This window comes from Chroicocephalus ridibundus, chromosome 6 (genome assembly GCF_963924245.1).
Source record: "Chroicocephalus ridibundus chromosome 6, bChrRid1.1, whole genome shotgun sequence".
Lineage (NCBI taxonomy): Eukaryota > Metazoa > Chordata > Aves > Charadriiformes > Laridae > Chroicocephalus > Chroicocephalus ridibundus.
In genome coordinates this window covers 69,874,587-69,886,926 of record NC_086289.1, presented here as the reverse complement: position 1 = coordinate 69,886,926, position 12,340 = coordinate 69,874,587, and the positions used below count along the sequence as shown (strand labels likewise).

General features: G+C 37.7%; 1 long non-coding RNA gene across 1 annotated transcript in view; it reads left to right on the top strand.

Moving 5' to 3' along the window:
- The first annotated feature begins 2,467 nt into the window (after positions 1-2,467).
- The window catches only part of LOC134517356 (uncharacterized), a 30,753-nt gene continuing 20,880 nt past the window's right edge, over positions 2,468-12,340 (top strand). Inside the window, exons 1-3 of the long non-coding RNA XR_010071603.1 lie at positions 2,468-2,548; positions 8,208-8,396; positions 8,612-8,712. This is a non-coding gene — a long non-coding RNA (uncharacterized LOC134517356). The remainder of the gene's footprint in view (positions 2,549-8,207; positions 8,397-8,611; positions 8,713-12,340) is intronic.

Sequence of the window (12,340 nt, the reverse complement as noted above, 5' to 3'; positions counted from 1 at the left end):
TCTCTGAAGCTGGCTTTGTTTCCCAGCTTGAGCTCCATGCCTTATCAATTGTGGAAAATAGGCTACTGGCATCCTCAAGCCTTTCAGGCCACAAAGGCTTCCAGCTTTGTGCCTATAAAGAAAGAAGGAGATACTCGAGCATAAGTGTCAGACTGGATGCCATAGTTTGCCTGGCACATCTGTATGGGGCTGACAGGTATGACTAAAGATCCACAAGAGTCTTGTTCCTCTGGCATGGAGAGGACAGGTTTGTGGAAGCTGAGCAGGAAGCTTCAGCATGTTTACAGCACTGGTAATTTGTGTGTAGGTAACTGAGTCGCTCCTTGGATTTCTCTCGTGGGAATCTTTACTCATCCCGTTATTACTGGTTAAATCTTGGAAGCACTGCTTGGTCACACTGGGCTCAGTTAAGTAATATAATTACCTATTTATGTAAAATCTCAGTCTTCAAGTTCAGAGGGAGACAAATACAGATTCTGGTTTGGCCTATTGCATGGTGAGACACTTGAGGTGGAAAGCTTGAGTTCAGATTAATTTCCATATCCAAACTTCCTTGAAGATTCAGGTCTGGAATTGGGACTCATTATCATAATGCATTGCGTTAATGCTATAGATGACATTCCAATTCAATCTTCTTCATAAGAAAGCCTTTGACATGATATATTAACCATCAGATTAGAAGTAGACTGACTAATTATCATTTAATGCAATTGAATGCCAGGGTTTGTCATTTGATGAGGCTGGCTGGGTGGGGAATATAAATCTGTTAGTACCTATATCGTTATGAACTTCAGATGGAAGGAAGATTAAAATTCCGTGAATGCAATATTTATTCACAGTCATTATTCACAGAGTGACATACCACAATGTCATAAAAATGCTAGCACCTACCTTTTCATTCATATATAGTTTTAGGAAAAAGATAATGTGATCCCAATCAGAGTTTATATGGACCCACATGCTCTTATTTAACAGTAATTCATGGGCAAACATGTCTGCACATCTCTTTATTTACCTGAAAGAATTCTGCAGATGGGGAGTAGTTTCCTATTATAAGAGCATAAAGAATGACAAAGGAATAAACCCTCTGAGTCATTAAGTCTAAATCCTTGCTATCAGAGAGAAATTTAGCTTAAACTCATCAGTCCACTTTTCTGTCTCTTTCAGATAGTTCTCTGGCTATCCTCATTTTTTGTGCTGATCCTCATCTAGACTACTGTAATGAGTAATTTGCAGTGTGACAACCAATCAGATATTTTACTGAAGTCCAGATAGATTAGATTTATCTCATTTTCCCTTCTAAGAAACTAGTTCGTTTGGGGTGGGCGGGAGGAAAAGCCAGTAGGTTGGCATCACTAATCTTTCCTTGGAAACCTAGGCTCCATTGGATCCTGTTTTTTCATTTCCTTCCTAGGTCTTCATTTCCACCCCCCTCTAAGTGCGTTAAAAATCTTACATGCAGTAAAGCTGTAAGAATAGGTCCGTGATTGCACTCATCACTTATTTCTCACTTAAAAAAAAAAAAAAAAAAAAAAAAGTAATTATTTCACTGTTCTCTAGTGTTTGAGGACTAGATGTTCTCAAACCAGGACATCTAGTCACTTGGACAGTCATTTCATGTCCCTTAGCTAAAAAAAAAAAATAAAAATCCACAAGACTTCAGAATTTATATGCCAGTTACTTTAATACTTTAGGACGGTGATTCTCTAATCCTGCTGAGTGATGAAGTTAGTAAGTATTTCATCTCAACTTTGGTCATTTCTGTGACTGTGCTCTCATTCTCACTAGCCATTTACTTTAGCCCCAGGTTCAGTACTACTGCTATTAAAAATTCACTGTATCCATTTACATTTCTTACTGTATCTATTATGTTTTATCTCACTGCCTAACAGCTCCACTGTGTGTTTTCCTGTTCTTCTTTTATTCGCATAATGAAACGTTCTTGTGCTATTTGTTTTCAATTTCATTGTAAAATCATCTTGATTTTGACAGTTTTCACTTTCTAACTTCTAAAATTCAACTTCTTTACTGGTTGAGTTCTTTTTTTCATTCTCTGTGGGCTTTTTCTCAGTACCTTTTCTGAGGTGGTTGTTTCTCCAACTAAATGAGGAGTAGGTGTCCAGTCTGTATCTGCATATTTTAGAATTTTCCATAATTGTATTATTCTCTAACTTATTTATGTCCAAATTCAAATAATGTGTATTGATATGCAAATATGACCATAGGAACTTGTAGGAAACTTCTTAAACTAACCCAACAGAAATTATTGTACAATTACTTCTCAAAATCATTTCAAAGCACTGGTTTACCTGCACTAATGTTTCTATCTCCTCAGAATTTCTTGCATTATTTATGTACAAAGCTAACTACTGTTTGGTTCATTATATTTTTTTTTCTGAATAGCCTTTAAATACTTTTATTTTAGTAAAGATTTGTATACTTTTACTGAAGTTTTTATTTTGTTCTCAGCTTTAAGACCGACAGTAGTTCTGACCCTGCCTTCCCTCCACATCGTCTCACTGATTCCAGATAATATCAGCACAAGAAGGTGAAGAATTAAATGTGGTTGGATTTTGCTAGTGGTAATGTGTATCCTCTGAAATGTGTCACTTGTAAACTGTACCAAGGAATATTATGTGTGCATACTCTATCTTCATATCAAACAGGTCTTTTATTAAGTGGTGTGAACTGCTAGATGATGTGTCACTATTTTTTCCATAGCTGGTTTAACTCCCCATTTCTGGTAGCTTGTAACAAAAGGAGACACCTTTAATTAAAAAAAAAAAAAACACAACCCAAAACAGTCACAAAAAGGTGGTTCAGTATCTGAGGGTGCCTGTCTCGGAACATTGAAAGGATCCTGGTTTTCCAGCAAGGGAAAATTTAACAGTTATTTAGATGGCGGCATCTAAACCAGTTGTTGAAAAAGCTAGAAGCCATTGTTCTTCATTAATAGAATGTGCAATCTGCAGTCAACATTATACACAAATTAGAAATTATTGCAGTTTTAGCAATGTAAGAGTTTTTGACGCAAATACTTTCATAGGTGAATCAGTATTTTTCTTAGCTCAGTATGTATGAACCGCTCTACTGATCTTTGTGAAATTCATATTTAATTATGCAACATTTAGTATAGAGGAAATATTTTGGGATAATAATGTTGTGTAATACTATACAATATGTATATTATGCACCTGGAAGGATATAAATCATACTTCTTCTGTGGGCGATATATGTACAGTTCTTCACAGGCACATATCTGTTTTGGAAGGGAGAGCAACGTTTTAAAGCCAGCTCTGAGCAGTTTAACAAAACGCTCAATATTTCAGCAAATGTCTCATAATTTTGAGACAGTTTTATTGAATGATAAAGGAAGACCCTTTAACAGATTTGAAAAAGTTTAAATTTATAACCTGCTAAATTTTTAACCTAGAAATTATTTACTGCAGAGAGGAGGGAAGGTTTCAGAATGTAAGGGCTAGTCTTCAGCTCCTAATTAGGTATTTGATGGGGGTTTTTTTCCCCTCTTTCCTTCTGACCCCTGATAGCTGCACCTCTGTGTGAAAGAACTCAGGGGTGTCAGCAGCTTTGGCATCTTTCTAGTTTGGCAGCTGTCTTCAAATCTTGTGTGCTGTAGGGCATCTGTGAGGTTCAGAAAAAGAGTTTGGACTCTTTTCCAAATGATATATAATCCAAAAAAGACTTAGCTAAATATGTTTGCCATAGCTCAACAGAGCCACTTCCAGACCTGAATAACCTTCGGTGTCACCAGAGGACTTGCTGAAGTATAGCAGCAAGAATATGAAATATGGTGATGTGGGTTAACAACATGAAAGCATATGCTTTTTGTCTGGTTAAGGGAGAAAAGTCTCTGAAAAAGGACTTTCAGGGCATAAGAACTGAAGCTTTGTTCTCTATAGTGTGATTCTCTGATCCATTCCTTCAGAAAACAGAACTACTGAGGAAAGCAGAACTTTATTCCCATGGAAAAAAATGCATATGGCACGATATGATTGATTTCATTGTTATTTGTTTTGTTGTAGTAGTTTACAGGTAGTAAACTGGCATTATCTATCCACTTTCTCTAGCATTACAAAATTTCCACTATTGTTGGCAGCAGGACCGACTTTTTGTTTAAGCATAATTACCTGATTTCTTTTATATTCTGCAGTGACAGTTCCTATGTGGGCTGGTCTGTGTAGTTAAGTTATTACCAGAAAATTTTTAATGCAACTGTCCATGCTGCCTCCAGTGTTGTCAAACTAGTGCTTCTTTTGAGCACAAAAGGGGGAAAAAGTAAGTTAAAAGCTATATACATTATAATTTACAGGAGTATTTACAGATATTTTAAAATATCTATGATTTTTTTTAATGAATCATATTTGTGTGTAAATGCTAGAACCAAAATGTCCTCTACAAAGTGTTCTATAAAACAACAGTCTCTGAGTAATTAACATGCCACAGGCTTTTGCAAGAGGACATACGAATTTTACGGGAAAAAAACACCCTAGTTTTCATTTATGGCAAAATCTTGCAAATGCTTTTCAGTGAGGTCTATTTTTAGTAACTATCTATATTTCTGGGCATCTCTCTCTAATCTCATGTGTGCTATAATACCACCCAGTGGATTAGGTCCTGTCAAAAGAAAAAGAAAGGCAAAAAATATTGTTATTCTCTGAGCACACGGTGACATATTTTTATAAGCCTTCCTTGAACAATTTAATTTCTGGTAATTAGAGTGGTTGCAATCTTTCAGATTAGAAGGGTTTAGTGTTTATTAAGAGGTTGCCTTCTGTGTTGCAAGATGGTTATCAGCATGGGTCCAATCCGGTATTACCAAAGACATAATATTCAGGGATATGGCTTTTTTTTTCTATCTATCTCTTGCCTTTTTTAACCTCAAGGAAGAAATCAGATATGTAAGGGCTCCTGATCTTATTCATGCTCTGTTGATCACAGATTTCCTCTACAACTTAAATAAGTAGGTAGTGACATACTTTATGGCAATGCAGACCAGATCACCCCAAATCAGTATTCTCCCTCTTTAATGAAACTCAGTGCAAGTTCTGGGAAGCGTGCCAGGCGCGTGAGGGGATTTCACAAGCTGGGATGGGAGGAGGGCAAGGATTTAACAAAAAGGAAGGAGATAGCAGGTTACATGATGTAATCTCTTCTCATATCAATTTTGACATAGTGGAAAAATCGGGTGTATGAGCTCAAGGTGCCCTCAGGCATCTTGACTTGCCAGTGGTACTTACTCAGCACATCACTGACCTTGGCATTGTTACAGAATCACATTTGTTCACAGATGAACTGCTCTTGAAGGGTTTATCCAAATACCAAAGCACAAAGGCACCTGAGTGCCTTACTCTTACTGACTTCCAAAATTGATCAGAATTGACAGTGCTCCACAGAACATTCTGTTTTCAACTGTCTGTCATTTTACTTTGCAAAACCAGCAGGTAGGGAAATCTCACATCAGCTCTAGAGCTTGCTGTCTAATGTTATCTGACTTGTCTAAGGTGGCCCTTGGCAAGCAGAGAATTGATTGTTAGGCTCCCGGGTTTACTATTGGCTTCCTATCCATGGGCCGTTGGTACTGTTATCTTCTCGCAAAGTTTGGTAGTTTATTCAAATTCAACAAATTTCTGAAGTTCTGAGAAGGACATCTCTTAGGCTTTTGTCAAAAAAAAAAAAAAGAAAAGTCTTCCACCTTACAGCGTATTGAAGTTACCTCTGTAAGGAAACTTCTCCTAGTCTTTGTTCTTATGCTTTGTTTGGTGGGCGGATGGGGAAAGTAGCATGGCCCCTGCTATGTGTGAAGTGGTTTAGAAATGTCAACTGCGTATGTGTAGGTATTTTACTGCTAGTTAATAGTTGTCATTTTGATTACTTTCGGAATATCTGAATTTGTAGTTGTGCAATCAAGTGGTATTCAAAAATACATTCAAAACTCTGTTTTTAAAAATAGGATGGAAATTTTTCAGAGCCATTTCTGTGTTTATATCTGTAGTGTTTCGAAATCTTGGTACATTACCTGATCACACTATTGACAACTTCATGGCTATGGGATTGTTGCATAGACAATGTCTCTTTAGGTGAGCTTTAAAAAATATATGATGGTAGTGTTTACTGTCTCATCTCATTAAAAGGAGAGCTTTATAATTTCAGAATCATAGAATGGTTTGGGTTGGAAGGGATCTTAAAGATCATCTAGTTCCAAACCCCCTGCCCTGGGCAGGGACACCTCCCACTAGACCAGGTTGCTCAAAGGCCTATCCAACCTGGCCTTGAACACCTACAGAGAAGATCCAAAACAAATCAACATCCTAAAAATGTTTAAAAATTGTCCTCCCAGATTTAGTTCCCAAGATTTTTTCTTACAGTATATTTCTTATGTTCTTATTACTGAAGTATTATTTTTGATGTCTGGTTATGATCTGAGAATACTAGATATGTAATATCTAGGACATTGATCTAAAAATATTAGCCTTGGTGCCTGCAGGGTGGGTGCCGTGAGGTCTGTGAGACTCGTGGTTGTAACGTGCTACCAAATCTCTGCTCCTTGCCATAATGGTTGTTCTACAACGGTTGTTCAGGATTTATGCAGAATTTCCCCCCACCTCGCAGTGGTCTGGGCGCTATATCTCCCAGATCTGCAAACATTGTTTTGTATTTCCTTTTCTTGCTCGCTGTTTTCTCTAGTCACAAAGTCAGCCAAAGTACTAGGTAATGTTAAGCATCTCATTAGCATTCAAGGGACTGTCTCAGCTCTCACCTAGGGATTCAATTCCAGTCCAGGAGTCACTGACAATACATTTTCTACGGTCTCCTTTCTTGATACTCCCTTTGTTTCAATCGTCAGCTTCAAACTTCTCACATTTCTGTTCTTTGAATAATATTCCCAGCATCTTAAGCTTTTCCATGCATATTATCATTTTCCATATCTCTGTTTTTTTAGTATGAAAAAGTATTTATTGGGTCATAGTAGGCTTTTTCACTAAGGAGTGAGTAAACTGCTTTTGGGGGGGGAAAAAGGTGCCAAGTTGAACCAGAAATCAAAGACAAGAATGAGCCATTTCAAGGAAGGGTAGGGAAAATGTATGTAACCTTTGCAATAAAGGAACGAAAGGGCTCACAGAAGGCTGAGATGCTTTTGATCAGTCATCTACACTGCAGTATTTGGCTTTTTCCAATGGACCTTTGCCAGATAAATATCTTTCTGCTTCTCTCTCTACCTAGGCTGGCAAGGTGTAGGTTTAGGCTTCTAAAAAGTGAGTCCCTTCTTAACCAGCTGCCCATGGATTTTCTTTTGAGTATCTGTTGTTGCTTTTTGAAATTCCCGCAAGTCTTGCTTTCCCTTTAGGTGGCAGACCTGGAAACGTGGCACGGTGTGCAGTGAGGTGCCAGTCTACCAGGCATGCTAACATCCATGCTGGATCCTGTCTGGAGTCTGACATCGGAAGAGCCTGGTCAGGGAGTAGGTAAATCTGGGAGTCTGCCAGATTCCTCCCAGCTGCTGAACTGCATCTTAGAGGCCAGTGTAGACAGAGATAAGTGTTCTCCAGCTTTGGCAATAATTGTCAAACTGAGTGGGGAATTGAGCTTCCTCTATGTAGCCAGTTGACTTTTATGATTTTATATTTTATTTTTAATATTGGCAATATCAGAGCCCCTTTTTCAGTTTTCCTCTGTAGAATTGATGTAACTCTAGAATTTTTCTTACTAGACTGTAGTTTTTATGCACGATATCTGCCCAGATAAATATGTTATTAAAAAACCCCTCACTTTATTCAATAACAAGTACATAATTCTTTATTGAGACAAGTGTTAGTAGAGAGATTCCTGCATGGCATTCATTTAAAAATTGTCAATTCCCTTCCGAGTAATGCCTGTGCATACAGGCACTGTGAGCACCTGACTCACCTTGAGCACTGTGTTTTTAATGAATTAAGAGGTCTGTTCATTAGAATGACATAATACAATGCAGGAGTCTATCTGACTGTGATGGGATGTGATCTTCACCTCTGTGTTATGGAAGCTGTGGCTTTGCTAACCCTCTGTAGTATTTAATTCCTGTTCTTTGGGTAGCTGAAATCCATTCATTACTGCTGGGTCCTTTTTAGAATAACTTCAGAGAATTATCCACTACTAATAAATTCCTGAAAATGTTGCAAATTTGAAGTAATTTTATGTCTTCTGGATAGTATTTCTTCATAGGGATTGGTGCATCAGACAACTGGTGTGCAGACTGCAGACTAACAAAGGTTAAATCACAAAAAGTGTTATGAAAAAGCTAAGATAGTGAGACAGCTTGGAACAACAAAGGACCAAGTGACCTGAGGACCTGGAACAGAAGTGAACCCACCTAACTTCTGGAGGTGCTAGAAATAATGGTGAGTAGGTGCAGAAAAAGTTAGCAACTCCTAGTTATTCTGCCAGTTATTGTAAAACTCTGACTTCTAACTTTTTATAATGTCACTAGAGAAAGCTGGCCAATCTGTCTTCCCTTTTCACCCACACCAGTACTGCTTTTTCCTCTAAGACTTCTCTCCAACTGCGGCTCTTGCAACCTCCTCTTTTTTCACTTTTTTTTTTTTTTTTTTTTTAGAGGACCTTCATTGCCTTCAGTTCTCCTCTTCCTCTTGGCCAGGACTGCCTCCTCCCTTCCATGGGTACAGAAAACACAGATGACAGCTCTATTTGACACAAGTGAGTGTACCCAGAGTCACATAGCCCTCGTTTATTCTTCCTCGGTCCTTCCTTGGTCCTTTTGTTGTTGGCTATTCCCGGCCACCTTGGCCCTTTCTTGGTTTCTGATCTTAGTTGTGTTGATAAGTCAGAGTTTCAAACTCTTGGGAATGAAAGCTAAGATCATGGCTCATCCTTTGACAGTGGAGATGGATAATGGGCACTTCAATGCATTTCTTTCAATGCAAAAACAGCTGAGCTAACTGTTCCCATAAAAGTCCAATTGATTGCTGTAGGCATTATATTCATTCTGACAATGATAAAATGATTGCTTTAGTATCTGGCTGCGTAACCCACTTACAGCATGTGCACCAGTATTATGAGAATGTTTCAATTGTGAAAATCATTGAGATGTAAATGTCATGATTATAATTTATCTTCATTAAAAATTCCATCGGAAGAAGGAAAATTAATACATGTGCTGTATAGAGTACCAGCTACTAAAAAGTAATATGTTATACTGAAAATAGGGACTTAGGAATGTAACTACATCAGAAAATAACTTAGAAGCATATTCTAGTGATGTGACAGGTGGTTATCTCAAGGGCATTGCCAGAAATATTTTATTGGCTCTCAGTTCTAATCTGGAGTGGTGTAACATTTCATCTTTCTCTAATAGCAATCTTAGCACTTCTTTCCCCCTCCCCACCCTGCCAACACAGACAACCAGCCAAACAGAAGGGGCTGTCATTATTGTGTTTTAATGCTTGAAAATGATTGTAGCACCTAAAACTGCCATCATCTTTGAGCACAAAAGCCAGCTCTGAATTTTATTAATGTCACTGGAAAGACTTCCATTAAATTCATTGATCGTTGACTCACGTTTTTTCTCCTGTAGTCATTCATGGTTCTCTTATATTTCACATTTTCATTATTTTATTTACTTGCTGATTTATATGATGACAGTGAAAGTTTTGGTTTTAAGTTCAACATATCTCAGCTCAATCTACTATTACACTTCTATCATAGATCCAGAATTGTCTGACTAAATATTTATTTGATTTTTTTTTTCCTCTTAGCATATATGACTTAAGCTATTCCCTTCTCGTACATACAGTTTTGGGATCATTTTTTCCTTTGCTCACTAGTTGTGTGGTTTTGTGGGGTGGATTTTTTTGTGCTTTTTTTTTGTTGCTTTTTTTCAAATCTAGTCCAAATAAAAATTGTGATTTGTGGTCCTTTGCATTTGACTCCTCTTTTTGATAAAATAAGTTGTGTTTGGTTTAAAATCAAATATTTTTATTAGAAAACAATCGGTAGCCACTGAATATGCATAGATTTAAGCTGATTAAGTGTAATATGTTCTATTACTCTGAGATTTTTTTTTTAATTTTATCTTTTCATGGCATGTAAGCCCCTTCTCTGTGGTTCTCCTATAGATTAAATGTTCCATCTCGGTGAATTTCTTCTCTGCCAGATTTACAAAAAAAAGGAAATATTCATCGTTCATGTTACATATTCTGTAACTGCCAAATCTCTGTAAACACAGAATAGCTGCTGAGTTTGTTATTATTTTATTTGCTTTTAAGCTTTAAGGAGTTCTAATGATTGTCCCAGTATGAACTTTCTTTGGTTGTCTGTCTTTCTACTTCTACAATTGTAGTACCGTTGCCAGTGCATAGTCAGGTCTTGTTGCTAGAGCTGATACCAAAGCTCTGTGATATGGTAAAAGACATTTAATAATTTGAGAAGTTGGTATTCATTGCCATATTCTGGATATTACAGAGTTGAGAGATATACTTTTTTTCTGAGCTGAGTATCACTCTAGTTCATTAGATATCCCACATTTTTGTCTGTGAGATAGGTTTTGCTTCTCTCTTGCATTGGTTCTTTAAAGCAAAGCACAGTGGTGAAAAACGTGTTGAAACAGGAGAGGGAGCTCTCAGCCTGGCTATGAGGGGGCATCGCTCCCCCAGGGCCGAGTGGGAAGGGGAGCTCCCCTCTGCCTTTAACAGCAGAGGGAAGAGGGGTTGGTTTTACCTGCCCTGCTGTGCTTTAGCCATAGTTATCTGTTCCGCTGAAAGGATGGCGAGGACTGAGTTGGAAAATTAAACAAAAACAAATAAAGGTTAGGTAAAAGATGAGGAAAGTTTAGGGTAAATGACTGTGTATGTAATGGAGCAGCTTGGGGTCCCGTCTACTCTCCATCCGCTATAAAAATGGAAATGTTCCCCAAGATGAATGATGGGGAGAAAACATATTTGCAATGAGTGCTATGAAGAGCCTTGACGTTTCAAGTTTTAATTAACAGAACTTTTTCATGTTTCTGCTGTCAGTGATGCACGACTTCAAATTTGCTTTCAGTGGTCTTGTTAGAGCTGTTGCATTCTCTTTCTTACACATGTATACTTACAGATATAGGTACATGAGCCTTTCTTACAGGCAGGCAAACAAAATCTGGTGGCTGCTGGCATAAATTGGCAGTACTTTTTTCAATTGAAAGCACGGTGAAAAAAAAGCTATACAGAAAAGTTTAGGCTGCTTTGTCAGGGCTTCTGATCAAACACTGTCTATGAGGTAGTTTGTCTTCAACTCTCACTGACTATAATTCAGAGGGTGGGGAAATACCTGTCTGCATTGTCTGGCTTGAACTGATTGTGACGGAGTTATTTCACAGTTAAATATTTTACTTTTAACAAAGACTGTGGAGGTTTTGAAGGTTGCCATGAAAATAGGAAAATACACCAGTATTTTTTCAGGAAGCACAGTAAACTGCTTCCGCTGTATTTCAAGTAGAAATATTTGTTCATGGTTAAATTTTTGTTGCTTTTCATACGCTGAAGGTTGAATTGTATCCTGAAGAAGAGTTGTCTTTTAGAACCAGGACTGATACTTTGTAACCTCATAGGATCTGTCATCTTGAGTTTAAAAAAAAATAATAAACTACTCCTAGCTTCTCAGTGGGCTTCATGAGTTGGTTCATATGTTTCCCTAGCAGAAGCTACAGTGCAAAACCAGGGTACTGCTGGCATATAGTCTAGATTTGTGCTGGCTGGGCTATGTGCACATCTGGGCAGCTGATGTGGACACTGTCAGTTCCCACTGGGAATAAGACTGGGGCTGAAAGGCTTCCCTGTGCGAGATGAATGAATAGTTGGAGCTGGGGAACCACCACTTTTTACTTTGGTGGTGCTTATACTATGCAATAAGTTGTTGAACCATACAAAGAGGCTGTTTGGAGCTGTACCTGCAGCCTATTACTTGCAGACTTTGTGTGCCACAGACTAGTAGTTTAGCTTGACCAACTCTTAGACAGCTATCTCAGATTTCAACTATATAGTATGTTGAAATGGTTAAGGTTTTGGCTTTTACATCATACAAAGAAGTAGTAGGATGAGTATCATGAAAATAAGAACAAGGGTTTAAAGACTGTTGAAATTTTAATTACAGAAATGAATATTTTTTTTGTTTTTATTTGCCCCCATGTAGACAAGAAGGAATCCACGAAAGTCAATTGACTTATACAGTTGGAAGCCTAGGGTAAATATTCATGACATAACCTTAGCGAAAGTCTTTCTAAAACATGAAAATTTTTGATGGAATGCTAAAATACTAACATTCGTTATCAAATCTGATGAATGGAACATGA